This window comes from Lemur catta, chromosome 12 (assembly GCF_020740605.2).
Source record: "Lemur catta isolate mLemCat1 chromosome 12, mLemCat1.pri, whole genome shotgun sequence".
Lineage (NCBI taxonomy): Eukaryota > Metazoa > Chordata > Mammalia > Primates > Lemuridae > Lemur > Lemur catta.
In genome coordinates, this window is record NC_059139.1 from 14,269,767 (window position 1) to 14,287,082 (window position 17,316).

Here is a 17,316-nt window from a genome sequence, read left to right on the forward strand (position 1 = left end):
TAGGTCCTCAGTAAAAGTTATTTTTCTATTCTCTGGGTAGAGAGAGGCTTTCTTAGCTTGAAATTATTACAGACCTTTGAGGGCAAGGTTGTGGCTGGAGTCAGGGACAAGGAGAATGCTAGTGAAATATGGGACCCGGGCCATCCAGCTGATGTAATAATGATAGCATTCACAGCCACAGTGTGCCTGCTGTAAGCCAGACACTTTGCGAAGCACATTTATTATGGTATCTCATTATATGGCAACCTATAAGTTTATTATCTGTATTATGCTAGAAAAGAAAACCCAGTCATTAAAAAAGTAAATTGCCTAAAGCTACATAGGTAGTAAGCGGTAGGGTCAGATTGAAATGTCGACGTGTTGAACTGCAAGAGCCATTCTTTTAACTATTAAATCATTATGCCTTTCAGATTTCACTTTACAGTCTTGGACATGCTACCTGGTGACCCCATTAAGGTTGGGAAAAGCAACAGAAAAACAATTATTATTTTTTCCTGAGAAATTGTTATTCATCAGACACTATGATGGATGCTTTCTCATAATTTATCTCATTTAATTTACAAAAGAACCAATGAGGAAATATAAAAAATGTATATTTTAAACCTCTTAAACAAAAAGCAGCAAAGAACCCTCTAACCCCTTTATTGGCACCAAATTTGTTTCTTATGAAGATTTCTCTTCTATAATGCTCTGCAAAATAGAACATGTTTTACCAGTTTCTCTCCCTTACTTTCTTGTTCCTGAATTTAGCTCAACATAAGGGAACAAAAGCCTGGGGTAAAATACTCGCTCGTTTTTTCCTGTGTGGTATCTCTCTCATACAGACACATGCAGACACACACAATCACACACAATCACATTTTCTCAGTTTTTAACCTATTAATGATAAGATAAAAGGAGGTATGCATGCATGTTAATCACAGAATTTAACCCTAGATGTTTAGGTAGATTTGAATAAGAACATAAATAAGAATATTCTACATATATTACAGTAGTCCTTGTAGAAACAGTATGTGTATATATGGGTTATAGTGTGTGTGTGTGTGTGTGTGTGTGTGTGTGTGTATACTTTCATTCATTTTTGAGATATAATTAGAATTTTCTCTCCTGCTAGCTATCTGGAGCACTCCATTCCAGGTGACATGTCATATGTAAGCCACATACATAGAAAGTGCCTATACTGAATTGACCTCAAATAGATGGAAGACTTCACATAGCTTTCAAAATTCCCTCACTTGCTCTCATAAAAAAGAAAGGACATCAACAGAGGGAAGAGAGACATTTACTCTAATATGCAAATCAGACTTCATACAACTTCTGAAGCGTCCTCAGGCACTGGAGGGCTCTCTTGTTCCCTTTCTTCTTGCTGCCTCTGTTCTCTTCTCACCTGCAGCCTCAAGTTTGGGACAGCACTGTAGTTCCTCCTTGGGTCTTCTCCCCTTTAATTATGTTATGCCATAGACCTTACTCCTTTTCCTGAACACTTGCGGTTCAGAATAGGTCAGTCCCAATTTCTCCATCCTCAGCCAATCAGACAAAAGTAGATCATGATAAGATGTTGATTAGTAAGGTACTGTTGGTTGCCTTTCTTACACAAGGGTCTTCAATACTCCAATTTAAACGATGAAAATAATATTAGCAATGTAGATTTTGTCAGAAAGTGTCAAGGAGATGCTTTTGAAAAGAAGCAGTTTTCAGAAGCATTACTTCTATTCTGTTAAGGCAATTCTTCTGTTTTATTGTAAATTAGCTTTTATTGCTTTTTATGAAGATTGTGTACTGGTAGAGTCCTTATTGCATTTTCCTCATCTAAAAATATGATGTTATTATCACTTTTTTCTAAACTACATCTGTACAGTAAAATGTTTGGGGCAATTATGTCATTCCTGGCTCAGTCTTCCCCAAGATGATCTCCTCATACATAAAATCATTACCTTCAAAATTTATAAAGTCTCCCTATAAGTGTGGATTTTTCTGATTTAGAAGTTTGTATGCTTCTTGCAAAAAAGTTCTTACATGTTTCTTAACTTATTTTCTTATGTATCTGTGTGCAATAAGTTTGAAAGGTATAACAGACTTATAATTTGGTGAGACTACATTCATTATGATAAAAATAACTGAGTAAAATTATTATTTTCTTTATAATAAGTCTCAATCTTACTTGAAAAGAAAAGGAGAAGATGACTTATATTAGCAACAAATTTCTTAGCAAACTATGCAGAATAAACATTTTTTCCTCATTTAAAAAATCATATATATGTGTGTTTGTATGTATACACAGACACACAGACACACACACACACACACACACACACACATATCTCAATTTAATCACCACATATATCAAAGTATCCATTTCTAGCACCTCAGTAATCTCCCTTGCATACCCCTTTTCAGTCAGTCTCCCCAAAGGAAGAACTTATAATGTTATAACATTTTTATTCTTTTCATTGTACTTTTATTTTATATAATTTCTAACAATGTTGAAACTATGCTTCAAATTTTTCTTAAATGCCAAATAAGTATGTTGTGTAAACATGCTATATACATGATAGTTATGTTATTTGGCAGTATTAGAAGCAGGCATGTCTGACATTCTTTAATATTTTGATTTTTATGTAGGAATCATACTTAATACCTCAAGAACTTAATGCCTACTAAACTATCCCTGCTGTTTAAATTATATCTAGCAACTTGAATGCTAAACTTGCTCCATTACATGTTTTGTTATTCTTTTTTCAGATTTGGATGAGTAACTCCAGGATCTACGGAAATTCTACTTTCTATATCTACATCACTTCAACAATTCTGCTCCATCCAGCAAGTGATTTACGCACAAAACTCAAGGTTGGTTTCTGAAGACATCTTTTACATTCATTGGTAATGGCTTTATGTGAACATAAATGCTGTTAATTCTGAAATTTCCTCGTGGAATACAAAGCCTAAGAAACATTTCTAGGAATGTAACACTAACAGAGTCATTCTTCTTACCAATTCTCAAGATTTTAAAGTGTTTACCAACCCTGGCAAGGTTTAATGTTTTATAGACCAAGCAGATAGGAAAATAGGCTCTACTTTTTGTATTATATTTGATATGGGTTAACAGAAAGAGAGTAAAGGTCTTTCAATAACCTCAAACTGCAATGTGTCCAAAAGGGGACATTGGAGAGGTACATGAACCTAGATTCTGATTGTAGAGAACCACCAGAACACCTAGCCCTGTACTTGGGAGTAGAGGATTCTGTTCTCCTGAAAATGAGGAAAAGCTTACCCCAATGCCTCCAAAGATGAAATGAAACACTTTGAAAAGCAAAATATTTTAACTGTACTACTTCTGTTCAAACCAAAATAGCCAAACTTTCCAAGTAGGACACTACTACAACAAACACACAAATGAACACAAAGACAATAGAGAGGCTCTCTATGGACAGGGTGTGGCTACTTGGTTATGAGGGTTAGATATTAGTGACTTAAGAGTCTGTAGAAACTAGACTACAAAAGACCCAGAAGGGAATGAAGGTGGGAGATGGCTGGTAACTTCATAAGTTGATATGTTGTTCAAGACCAAGGATAATATAAACCATCATCACACAACAAGTTTTACTTTGTTAAAGGAATCAGTGTGGTACTTTCATTACTTCATCTGAAAGTTTTTGTGTTAACTGTTTACTGTCACTGCTGCCTAACTCTGGGCTGGGCTCCTCTTCCCATGCCTGCAGATCAGAGCATAAAAGACCTGCTCTTTTTCTCCAAAATATTTTAAAAAACAAAATGGCTTGGCACCCAGTAAGAGAAAAAAAACTCTTAAGGTTTAATTATACTTCTGAGTAGATATAGAATTGTTAGATATTAAACCTGTTTACTCTTCCTGTTTTTTCTGACAAGAGATATTTATGATTTTTACATTATGTTCCTCCTTAGACACTAGTCACAACATTTTTCTTTGTATTATTTTTCTCTCTGCCTTTCAGATGTTTGCCTTTGGGGACATCGATAAAAAACATTATATTTGGTGGATCCGCATTAAAAAATCACTTCTTTTCCTGACAAGCTATTTAAAATGTCATTTGTGCCTTGTGAAGGCTTTTAGAAAAATCCAGAGACCTGGACCCAGATGACCCAAACTGTGTTTCTGCAAGGACTGCAATTTCCTTTTGAGGATTATGGTTCCAGGGAAGATTGCGTCTAAATATCTGTGAGAGAAATACTTTCCAGAATTAATGCTATTGTTTACTCTATATTGATTTTTAGAGCATTTCAACTCACTCTATATAAAGGAAAAATGATAAAATATACTTAATTATGGTAATATTAAATATAACTGTAATTATTCCCTAAACATATGAGATTAAAGTGCATCTATTCAGGATGTGATTGTTGACTACTGATTATCAAGTACAGTATAGCCAATTTCTGTTTTTTGTTCTATCAATTGATCTTCTCTGAAGATCAAAAAGCCTGAGAAAAAGAATTAGTGTAGTTTCCCTGTACTAAATATCATGTAGTTATGAAATAAGAAGCTGTAAGTGGCACTTTTATAAAGAATAGACTGGTGAGTTAAAATATGCATGTTCATTGATCACAAATGGATGAGAAATGTCACCCAGTTATTACACAGAAAGAAGCTGACTGAAAATAGGTGACCTTTTTACCAAACGTGTGTGAAAAATTTCCGCTGTTCATTAAAGGCCAAGATATCTATGTAGTCCATAAGGTGGATATGATGTTTGAAATACATTAAACTGATTTCAGTGGTTATAGCCATGGAAAATGTTTTGAACTAATCTGTTACTATTTTTGTGTGTGTGTTTTTTGACATTTTGTGAAGGTGACATGGAGAAGTGAAATTCTTTTCGGAATGGCAGGAATTTAACTGCCCAAGTGGAAGGAAGAAGCATTGACTTATGAATAAATGACTGCTCTTTAATTCACAGAAAAACATTAACTATTATTTTTTTTTTTACAAAGTATTTGTTTATGTAAGTGCCTGTCACTGGGAATATAGTAGTGAATGAGACAGGCATAGAGCCTGCCATCAAAGAGTTTGGATTTGGTATTATTCAACGATGTGATGAGTTTTATAATTGTACTGTTAGGAGCATAGAATGTGTTATGGGAACAGATAAGAGAGACATTGGGACTGAACTGGTAGGAGCCAAAAACTACCTGTAAGAAATGACATATTGATTTCCAAAGGTCAAGAGGTCTAGCCAGACAAAAAATCAACTTAATGTGATAGACAGCAAACATGAAAGCTGAGAGACAATGAACTAAATGGCAGTAACTGCAGCTTGGTCATAGACTACTGGAGGTTAGTCATGAGTAGAGATGATGCCGCATCCAAGCCTCACATAGAAACGATGCTAAATGAGGGTTTTAATTATATCCGAGAAGAGATGGAAACTACAAGAGAAGCCTTTAACATGGCAGTAATGTGACAAGTTTGCATTTAAAGAGATCAATTTATAGAGACAATAAGCAGCATTATTTTGTGGAGAAAAGGAGTACAGTGAAGTGACCATAATGGGGACAGGTGACCGATGAGGGTGACATAAACTGTGGGGAGGCAAGAATGAAAACCCATGTGAATGAAGGTAGAAGGCAGGATTGAAAGGACCAGATGTTGGTTGGATCTGTGGGATGTGAGGAGTGGAAGGCAAAGATGATAGTTGAAATCCTAACTTGATGGATTTGAGTAGATTATAGTGCCATTCACTGAGATGATCGAAAAGAGGTAGAAAAGATTTTGGGGGCAAGATTGAAGAATGCATTGATCCTTCCCTTCCTCACTCTGTCTCTTTCTCCCTTCCTCAACTCCTTCTGTCTTTCTTTCCTTCCTTTAACAAATAGGTACTAGCTATGTGATATACACTGATCTAGGCGACGAGGCTGCAGAAATGAGTAAAGCAAGGTTTTTATTTTCACAGAGCATGTAGTCCCATTGGAAAATCCATCAACAGGCAACATAAATGGTAAACAAAGGATGAACAATAAGGAGAAAGAGATGGGGAGTAATATTTTAGGTAGAATGGTAAGAGAAAGCTTCACTGAAGAAGTGACATCATCTATTTGATTTCAGCTAAAATTAGCAACAAACTGTACAGAAGGAGAAGAGTTTTTTCCAAAGTTAAAACCTAGTATTTTACCTATGAAATGAAAGGCTCAAACCATTATCCACCTAAGAATATCAATGTCATTAAGTTTGAATAGATAACTTTGAGTTTGATTATCCAAAAAGAGTACAGGCAAAAGGTAGACTTTTCTGTTAGGTCACAAATAGGAGGTGGGAGAGTGTGAACACATCTCCATGTCAATTCTAGCAAATATATCCACCCATAGTCTGCCCTTTTCCTAAACTTTGAAACTGAAATAAATTCATCCATCTAATTAGGCAATACAAAACCTTGGAAAGTTACATACGGATACATACTTGGCAAAATTCATGCTCATTCAACCTTATTTGGTTCAAAGTCCTTTACCTGAATTTGTGTATATTCTTGGCACAACATTTTAAGTGTCTTATTCTTTCTCCCATCAACCTCACCAAAAACTTGTTTTCTCCTCCAGCATATATTTTTTGCTTGTTTTTAATTTTCATGTGTCTTTTTTCATTTTTTAAAATTTATTTTTATTGACACACAGCAATTATACATATTTATTGGGTGGTATATGATGTTTTAATACATGTATACAATGTATAATAATCAAATTAGGTTAATTAGCAAGTCCATAACCTCAGTAATTTATCACTTTTTCTGTTGAGAACATTCAAAATCCTCTCTTCTTACCTGTAGTAAAATATACAATACAGTGTGATTAGCTATAGTTGCCTTACTGTGCAATGGAACACCAGAGCTTATTCCTCCTATCTAACTATGACTTTGTACCCATTGACTAACCTTGTCCCTTCCCTTCTTCCCCTTCTCCTTCCCAGACTCTCATAACTACTATTCTTCTCTTTACTTCTATGAGATCAACTTTTGTAGATTCCACATATGAGTAAGATTATGTGGTATTTGTCTTTCTGTGCCTTGCCTTATTTCATTTAACATAATGCCTTCCTGTCTCATCAATGTGGCTGCAAATGACAGTATTTTATTCTTTTTTATGGACAAATAGTATTTCATTGGGTAAATATGCCACATTTTCATTATCCATTTAGCCATTGATGAACACTTAGGTTGATTCTCTATCTTGGTTATTGTGAATAGTGCTGTAATAAATATGGGAGTGTAGATATCTTTTTGATATACAGATTTTATTTCTTTGGATAAATACTCAAGAGTTGGATTTTTGGATCATATGGTAGTCCTATTTTTAATTTTTTGAGGAACCTCCATACTCTTATATACAATGGCTATGCTAATTTACATTCCCATCAACAGTGTATAAGAGTTCTCTTTCTCCATGTCCTTGCTAGTATTTGCTATTTTTTGCCTTTTTGATGGTAGCCGTGCTAACATAGATGAGGTGATATCCCATTGTGATTTTGATTTGCATTTTTCTGATGATTAGTGACATTGAGCATTTTTTCATAGACTTGTTGACCATTTGTATGTCTCCTTTTGAGAAATGTCCATTCAGATTTTTGAATAAGACCTCAAAAGCACAGGTAACAAAAACAAAAATAAACAAATGGTATTACAACACATAAAAAAGCTTCTGCACATCAAAGGAAATAATCAATAGAGTGAAAACACAACCTACAGAATGGAGGAAAATATTTATAAACTATGCATCTGACAAGGGGTTAATATCCAAAATATATAAGGAACTTAAACAACTCAAGAGCAAATAAACCATCTGATTCATGTGGTTTTTAAATAGCTGATATCATGGTTTTCTATTTGAAGTAGTGAAAAATAAAATGCAAGATTCAGAAGAAAGGACCAATAAATCTGTCTCTCCCATTCTCAAAATACTTTAACAAGTTCCCATTGTTCTTCTGCTAAAGTTCAAACCCCTCACACAAGCATATATGAAGTTGCTCCTTTTTACATACACATTACCCCATTGTCATGTTATACCCAACTAATGTGGTACTGGAAGGTGTCAGGAACTGTCATATCATATCTCTGTGCTTTTTCACACAGTATACATTTATTAGGGGCTACTGATTATTCTTCTGTCTGTCTAAATTCAAGCTATCCTTCAATTTATAGCTCAGGAATCTTCTCTTCTTGGAAACATCCCTTGATCCCTCTGAATTAAGCGAGGAGCTATTGCCTGTTCATTAACAACAATCTGTACACATCTGCTATGATTACATACCACAGGTATAGTAACTGTTTTTTCTCTTGTCCACTGCTCACCATCATCAGACCTAGTATTTTATGCATAGGAACTAGGTCTTGTCAACATGTATTCCTAGAACCTCGCACAGTGTCTGACACTTCTTAAGAGGTACCCGTAATTATTGAGTAAATAATATGGATGAATGTAAATGTGAAACATGCTTAAATCTTATACAGTCACATTTGACGTATTTTTTAATGAAAGGAAACCTATCATTATTTAGTACTTGACTCAATCCTAACACAGAGACTACATATTAATAAATTAGTCTGGAATATCCATTCATCCTTTGTTCAACATATATTTTCTGAGAATCAACTCTATGACAGGCATTAGGTACTGGGTTGTAGCTTTGAATAAAAGAAACAAAAACTCTGCCATCATGGAGGTTATATTCTAAAACCCAATGAGAAGTGAGGAGCCAAATATAATAATCAAACAAATTAAAAAGTGTATAGCTAATAAGATGTCAAACGCTTTAGAAGAAAGTAATAGGGGAGTCTGTGAGAGGCTTTTATAATTTAAAAAATCATGGTAATGTAAATTATCCAAACTTTGTGTCTATATTAATGAAATACATTTCTCTCCGTGGTTTGTAGATTTTAGCAATAATAAAGAAATGTGGCAGTTGAGATTAGCAAGAGAGAAAAGGTTAAATAAAGAAGAAAGCTAAAATCAATATCCTTGCAATTCAGTTTTAGGAAAGAAGAACAAAGTTGAACTGACAAATAGCACAGACTTACGACTGCATTCCTAGAAAGAAGAGAACTGAATGCCACCTGAGAAGTCAGCATTTCCTGATTAAGTTCTGAACTTTGGTATGGAGTTATCCTGAGTGGTGCTAAAGCCGAAACTTTCTACATATTAGAAGGGGGATTGGAGAAGCAATGAATACCCTGTCCCCTCCTAACTGCAAATAATTAAATAGGTTAGCAATGTTTATCTAAATATTTTACTTCTAAAACATCTAATTATTCTATGTCTAGAGAAGAATCAACAATGAATTATATATATAATTGTGTGTATCTGTGTATATATATATATAAATTGTGTTCCCGTGTGTGTGTGTATATATATCTATATCTACATATATATATATATATATATATATATATATATATATATATATATATATATATATATATATAAAGAGAGAAATCATTTTTTTTTTTGCTCAATTTTGACCTGGCTCAGAATTTCTTATCACCCATTCAAGATAGGAAGAGCTTCTTGGAAAGATTGATCACCCTTTGACCTAGGTGAGCTGGGCAGTAAGTCACATCCCGTGGTAGGTCCTTGAATAGAATTTGCCCACCTGTGGCAACCATGTGGTAAAGTAGGAGGAGGTGGTGGAGTGAGAGCAGCATTTCTCGTTACCAACAGTATCAACATCCCTGGGAGGTTGTTAGAAGTGCAGAACCTTGGACCACACTCCGAAACCACTAAAGGAGAGCTCCAGATAATTTGCATGTCCATTTTTAAAGTTTGGTAATTGCTGGACTATAGCAGCAGTCCTCAACCTTGGCTGCATAATAGAGTTACCTGGGAAATGTTAAAAATTCTGATGATTAGGCCACATTGTTATACATTCTGATTTTGTCAGAATTACCTGCGTATGTCTCAAAACTGTGATTCCTGGGTCATTTCCTAGACCTACTAAATCAGTAGTACTTCAGGAATCAGACCTTGGAATCTACTGCTTTAAGTCACATAGCAGTTGATTTCTATATATACCCAAATCTAAGAATGTGTGCCTTGGAGAATGGAAACCAATTAAATCCATTGCAAAAAAAATATGTTTTACTATGTTTATTACTTGAATCAATATACAAATCATGGAATGGAATACTTCATTGTGTGTGTGTGCCCATCTATATCTATCTATCTATATACTGGTAATTGGTACTTTTTCAAAATTTATAATTAGGCAATTTAAATAGAATAGTAAGAGGAAATGATAACTATAAATCTATTTGGAACTAGACATTTAGATAGTTACTGTCAAGATGTTTAAAAATATCCTACCAAATATTTATTCTGTTGATGATAAAAATCATGCAAGATGAATGTTTCTCTTCTAAACAAGGAGCCAGCAAACTTTTCTCTATAAAATACAAATGAAAATATATTTTTAGCATTGCAGGCTCTACAATCTCTTTGTACTCATCTATTCAACTATGGCTTTGTAATATGCAAGCACTCATTGACTATATGAAAACAAACAGCTGTAGAAGTACAAAATACAGTGGAAAGTTTTAACAACACACTAGATCAAGTACAAGAAAGAATTTCAGAACTTGAAGACAAGACTTTCGAACTAACTCAGTTGGTTAAAAATGAAGAAAAAAAGAATCAAGAAGAATGAACAAAGTCTTGGAGAATTATGGGATTATGTAAAATGACCAAATGTAAGTATTACAGGTATCTCAGAGAGAGAAGAAAAAACAAAAAGCATAGAAAACCTACTTGAGGAAATAATGGAGGAAAAGTTCCCTGGTCTTGCTAAAGATATTTAAACATCCAGATACCAGAAGGTCATTGAACTCCTGGAAGATTCATTGCAAACAGGACAAGGCACATAATCATCAGTCTGGCCAAAGTCAAAGTGAGGCAGAGACTCCTACAAGCTGTGAGACAAAAGCATCAAGTAATTTACAAAGGCAAATCCATCAGACTAACAGCAGACTTCTCATAGGAAACCTTACAAGTCAGAAGGGAATGGGGTCCTATCTTTAATCTCCTTAAACAGAATAACTGTCAGCCAAGAATTTTGTATCCTGAAAACCTAAGCTATATAAATGAAAGAGAAATAAAGTCTTCCCCAGACAAGCAAACACTAATGGAATTTGTCACCACTAGACCTGCCTTACAAGAAATTCTTAAAAGTGTTGTGTTCCAATAAAACTCTATTTACAGAAACAAATCATGAGCTATTTTTCTCACCCCAGTAAAGACAAGTTGGATTGTCAACTACCAGTAGTCAAACAGAACTAATTTTTCAAGACTTGTTTAATTCCTTTCAATATTTTTAAGAAAGAATCAAAATAAAGGATTCGATTGGTACTTTAGTCCTCTATCAAAACTAGGCAAGTTACTCTAAACTGACTCCTAAGTTACATTCTTTCAAGACATATCTACTCATCTGTGTAAATCCAATAAAACAACAATAAAAGCATGTTCCTGAGATCCGAATGTACTAATATACTAAATACAGTGGCAGGAAATGGTTCTAGGAGCTTCTGGCAATATCCAAGTGTTTACAGTTGCTAAGGAGAAAAAAAGTCTCTAATGTACTCTACTTGACAAGTCAGGTAAGGGACTAATAATAAAGTTTCTTGCTTGTAATAATAACTATCATTTTATTAGCACTTGTACAATTTTAAGTATTTTATATCAATTATCTCTATTTCTCAAAACACTGCTATGGGATAGGTACTATGATTAGTTCCATTATAAAGAACATAAAAACAAAGTTTAGACACCTTAACTGACTTGTCCAGGGGCACAGAGCTAGCAAGTACCCTCAGCTGTATTTGAATCCAGGTAGTTGAACTCCAAACGTGTACTTATAGCCACTGCACATTACTGCCTCTTCTACTGCCTACCAGAACTGTGAAGACATAAGATGTTGAATCAATTATAATCTTTCATTTGTAAGGAAAATAGTTGTGCTCAATTTGAATTGGTTAATGTGACTGAAACCACAGAGAAAAATGTGGAAAGGGGAAAAGGTCTTACCATTGCACGGTGTGTATGCAATAGACCCTCATCGCCCCTTCACAAGGGAGCAGTCCTTTCCTCTTGTGCTTAGCCATTAGGGTGAGTCAGAAAATGTGTCTCTTCTCATTGAATTAAGGCAATTAACCTTTTTTCTTTCCTTCCCACCAACCTCATGACTGCAGTTTATTCATGATATCCACAGACTACCATCTCTATATGTCTCAACTTCTGCTTCTGCTCACCAACTACTGGCGATCTACATGGTATTTCATATTTAAGGCCACCAAGTCAGATATTTGTTATCTAATACAGAGCATTCTTTATTGTTACATTTCTCCTGTAAGGCCATGTGGTGGTCTTTGGCCAATCTAGGGATGGCTATCTTAGACCTGGGCACATTCATGTCTGGTTAAATCTACTGTGGCCAGTGTTGACTAGACACATGGTCATATTTTCTTGGTAGCACCATCTATGCACTGTGGACTGGCAATATTATAAGCTCTTCTGTAATACTGCTCTTTACACACTATGTTCATTCCTTTGAAATGGTAAGAAGGGAGATAATGTGTATATATACTTTGTCTGTTATTCACATACACACGTAGGATAAGCCAACAGCTTGACAATAGGTAAGAAACAGAAAGTATGCCAGTTGTTAGTTGGAAATTGTATACATATATATTTCTTCATCATGTTTCTTATCATAGTATAATTTTTATTCACAGTATCTTGTACAATATTATCTTTTTGCAGATTTGTGAACCTGTTAGAGCACAATAAGTGATCATATTTTATAACCATGAAAACTAACTTCCAGGTAATCAGATAATCATATTAAATTTTTCATGTCAACTCAATCTTCTTGTCATGAGATTAGATCAAGTTTTAGTTGGAAAATATTGTCACAATATTAACATAATTACTTACAGCAAATATCTGTATACATAGGGAAAAGTTTATATAAAGTCGGTAGAGCAAATAGACTCCTGTACATTTAAATTTATTTTATTAAATTCACTTCCAACATTCAATTCCAACTGCTAGTTTCTCTATCTTTTCTAATATTGTGTGTCTTTCACCATTAACGTGAGTTCCCCTTAACTTCCTTTTTAATCTCATTTCAATACAAGTGGCAGTAGCATTAAATTTATATCTCAACATTTTACTTTATTTTATCCTGAGAATGTGTCAACTTCTCTTGGAATGATGTACATATTACAAACACTAAATTTCAGTAGTGATTATGCTTTGTATGTCAGTAATGATCAGAATCAGCTGGAAGCAAAGACTTGTGCACTAACCTTTATCAGAACCTACAAGAACAAACTGCATCCTGGTTTCAACTATTGGTGGCTATGGAATTTACAAAATCATTTATTTTCTGTAAGCCAAGAGTTAACCTATTCTGAAGGTTATATAATTACTCTGTACTACCTTAAAAATATTCTTAAAATATTCATGAGTACCATGTCAAACATTGCAACAGTCACCATCTATGAAAAAACAAAGTAGTGTAGTATAAAGAGTATTAGTTTTGCACACAGCCGGATCTGAGTTTGAATTATAGGTTCACTAATTACGATGTAGCCTTGATATGTATCCTCTCTCGGTCTCCGTCTCATTCTCAGGAAAGTGGGGGTAAAAACCACCTATGTGATTATTTTGACTTTATCATATAATCGTACATGCAATGTTTATAGCCTAGCTGTTTCGCATTTAGGAAGCATGCCAGATATGTTAAATATTACCTCTATCCATTGTCTTATATTGAACATATCACATATTGAAGAACAGATTATAGATCTTGAAGCAAATTTTTGTCTTTAAATTTTGAAACTTTTTACTCTGAAGTTATAATTTTATCCTATAAGATGTTTTATGATCTTACAGAAGGAATAAATTACCCTCAAATGAATGAAAATGAGATTTAATATAGAAACTAGAGGTATGGTGGCACCTGAAGATAATTTAATAAGTGAAAAAAATAGAAGGTCCTATTAAGGAGGCAGGTGCTACCTAAAATAAACAGCTACTAATTCTCAGTTGGACCCAAGACATTCTCCATTCTCTTATCAGCATGTATAATGCAAATTAAGACAACTACAACTACAGTAAGATAAAACTCCTTTAAAAACTTTTGCTATGTCCTTTCGAAAAAGAACTGCAACTGACTACATTTATAAACATAAATATTTCATTACACACTAAACACATCCTTTAATGGTCACACACTGGTCATACACTTCAATGGTGGGTACAATCAATAAGTTCATTGGGTTTGCTGCCACCATTAATTTTGAAGTTGGCACAAGGGATAGTCTATAATACAAGGATGTTTTCAGCAATGTATTAATACAAGTTTGTTAGTAGCAAATGTGTCCCTGTTTGATAACTGTTGCCTCTTCCTGTTTATCAAGTTTGCCTAACAGAAAAAAAGAAGCCAAAGACCCAGAAACAGTCACTGTGGTCAATACATTCTTCTCCCAGTTATCTTTGAATCAGTTGAGAAACCATCTCCCCAGAAAACAAAAAAAGATAGAAATCCCAGTGCAACAGAGGTAGATAAATGTCTTTAGACTTTGATTAAAACCATATCAACAACCAGCAAGTACACATCACTGCCTAGGGGGGCATCCTGAAAATATTTTATTCCTGTAAATAAGAAGCAGTAACATCAACATCAGCCTTAAAAGCTCTCCAGAGAATTTCAGAAGTATAGCCAATTAATATAATCAGCGTTCTGACATCTTTATGAAATGTCCCATCTCAAGATACCCATAGAAGGAAGGTGGAGTCAGCATTTCAGGAAATATGAGTGCTCACTCTAAAAAGTACATTCAAGACACAATTATAAATCTTTACACAAAAGCAGCTACATATTTACATTGTGCTATAACATTGTAGATTAATTATTGAAATTCAATTTGTGTAAGTATTATAAAAATGTGTGTATATTCTAAATAACACACATTTGTTACTGGAAAACCCTTTTATAGTATAAGTTCTACACAATAACGAGTAAATAATTGCTATTCTGTAGGTACTTAGAGTGCTAATTAACAGATTATATATAATTATAGTGATAGAAATATTTTATTATTCTTGATCACATAGAAATTTACCATAATATGGAATAAAACTATCAGACTATACTTGCATGTGCAAAGTGAATAGAAAAGAAAAAGTTCAGGTAATTAAATCTAACTTTGGAAAAAAGTTGCTTCTATTATCCTTCTAGATATTTTTAATAAACTTAAGAGCAAAATGAGTGTAAAAGAAATAATATGAATTGGTTTATCTAAATTACCTGGATAATTGCCCTAAACTATATGTAAAATGTAAGCTTAACCTCAATTCACTAGACTTCAATAATAAAAAGACCTCAAACATAAAAAAACTAAAAGATTTCAACAAACACATAACCTTAATGTGTTATTAAAGAAATATCCTTTCAAAAACAAGCATTTTATAAAGCAGTTGATTTTTTTCTTTCTTTTGCATTAATCTACCTCATAAAAGAAATTCATCTCTCTTGAATAAGAACTATAAATAATATCAATGGTATATTAAATCTTCTAGGTGCATTTTTCTTATTATTTGCATCAGAAACTGTAACATTTAAATTTTAAGTTTTAAATGGACACTATTAAAATATTCAGGGATTTAGTCCCAAATCCTTAAACTAAAAGGGAGCTCAGGAATGTTGCTAAATTAGAAAGCTGCCCAAAATCTCAACTCTCATTTGCAAGGATTTTCTTTCCATCTAATTTAACTTTGAAGCCTCCAGACTCAGAGATTTTACCATTTGACAACAAACCACTTCAATCAAAATCAATTTACCTTGGCACTGCACAGTCCTCTAAATAGATTATTAAAAAGGTAAATTGAGAAATTACCTCTCTTTTCATCCTCCCTTTTATTTCTGTGGATGCAAGGCAGAATGATTATATTTCAAAAGAAATTGCCCTGAAATGTCATTATCCCCAAATGCCATTTCCACTCTAGGACACTTGCTTATAAACTAAGATTTTCCTGACATAAACAGTCACTTGCTGCAGTGCAGAATGTCAGTTTAGTCAGTTAGAACTTTCAATGCAGAAATTCAGTGTGATGCAGTCGCCCAGATAAAGCAGCACTTACCTTAATTGAAATATTCTCTGTGAACGATGTGAGAAATCAGTCAAGTCAACCGTGAATGGGGTGGGGAGATGGAAGTTTTCAATCAACACCCTCCAAGTAGCTGCATACCGTGCTCCTTTTCCCTGTTTATGTTGCGCTCCTCACTGTCTAAGGAGAGAGAAAGATCAGCTGAAATCCTCAGAGGTTCCCAGTGAGTGAATGAGGGACTAAGCGATGTTTCTTAACGGGAGATTCTCCGTGAGCGTGCTCCGTTTGGAGGCTTTCCTAACTGCTGTGACAGACTCCTGTCATGTCCCCGGAGCCAGGCGACAATCATTGACCTGATTAGCAGGATCGCTCCCGGTGCGCAGACAACACACGCGGAGGGCTTGTGGGTCTCCGGGAAATTGGAAAAGGCACCAAGGCCACTTGAGAATCTTGTCTTTTCCAGCCTAATGGATGAACTACAACTATGACTATAATTTGCAAGGAGATTAGCTGCTGTGTTAGCCATCGGAGGACTTAAACAAATGTGCTTTCTCCTGCCGTTTTTCAGGGTGCATTCATGTTAGATATCAGGTACAGTGAAATAATTAATAGACTGATAGAGCTGATTTGTAAGACATGCTTAAAGCTGAAAAATGTCGAAAGCAATGTGATCAAAGAGATAGCTGCACTTGTCTTTGCCCCAGCCTGCTACTTACTCCAACCTTTGTCACAGTAAAATGAATTTAAAGGTTTATTACAGCCCTCCAGAGTGCAACTCTCTGAATTTATAAAAAGGAAGTATTCATACTAAATAAGCATATTTGGCAGTTGTCTACAGACACATGCACTCAAACCAAGGCATGGAGAACAGAGTATTGCTTGTGTAGTTTTTCAAATAGCATTTTAAATTAGCACCATGCTTACAAAAAATGTTCGCATTGTACTAATTAACCTGAGTAACATAGGGCAGTACAGCATTACATCTACGTGAATCATCTCTTCTATTATCTGTTGAAATACTGTTTTACTAAAACAAAACAAGCAAGAATATGAGAGGACCCAAAATGTCAAGCACCTTTGTAAATGTAGTCATGTATCATTAACAACCCACTGGTCCCCATCCATCATTCACTCTTTCTGCCACTGACCACCTCTCTTACTTCCAAAGGTACTAGTTCCCTGAAGAGATCTAAT

General features: G+C 34.5%; 1 protein-coding gene across 1 annotated transcript in view; it reads right to left on the minus strand.

The window, feature by feature from the left end:
* Positions 1–16,423, minus strand: part of CDH12 (cadherin 12) — a 351,941-nt gene extending 335,518 nt beyond the window's left edge. The window contains exon 1 of the mRNA XM_045566578.1: positions 16,156–16,423. The gene's annotated coding sequence lies outside the window, so the exon portion shown is untranslated. The remainder of the gene's footprint in view (positions 1–16,155) is intronic.
* Positions 16,424–17,316: the final 893 nt, after the last annotated feature.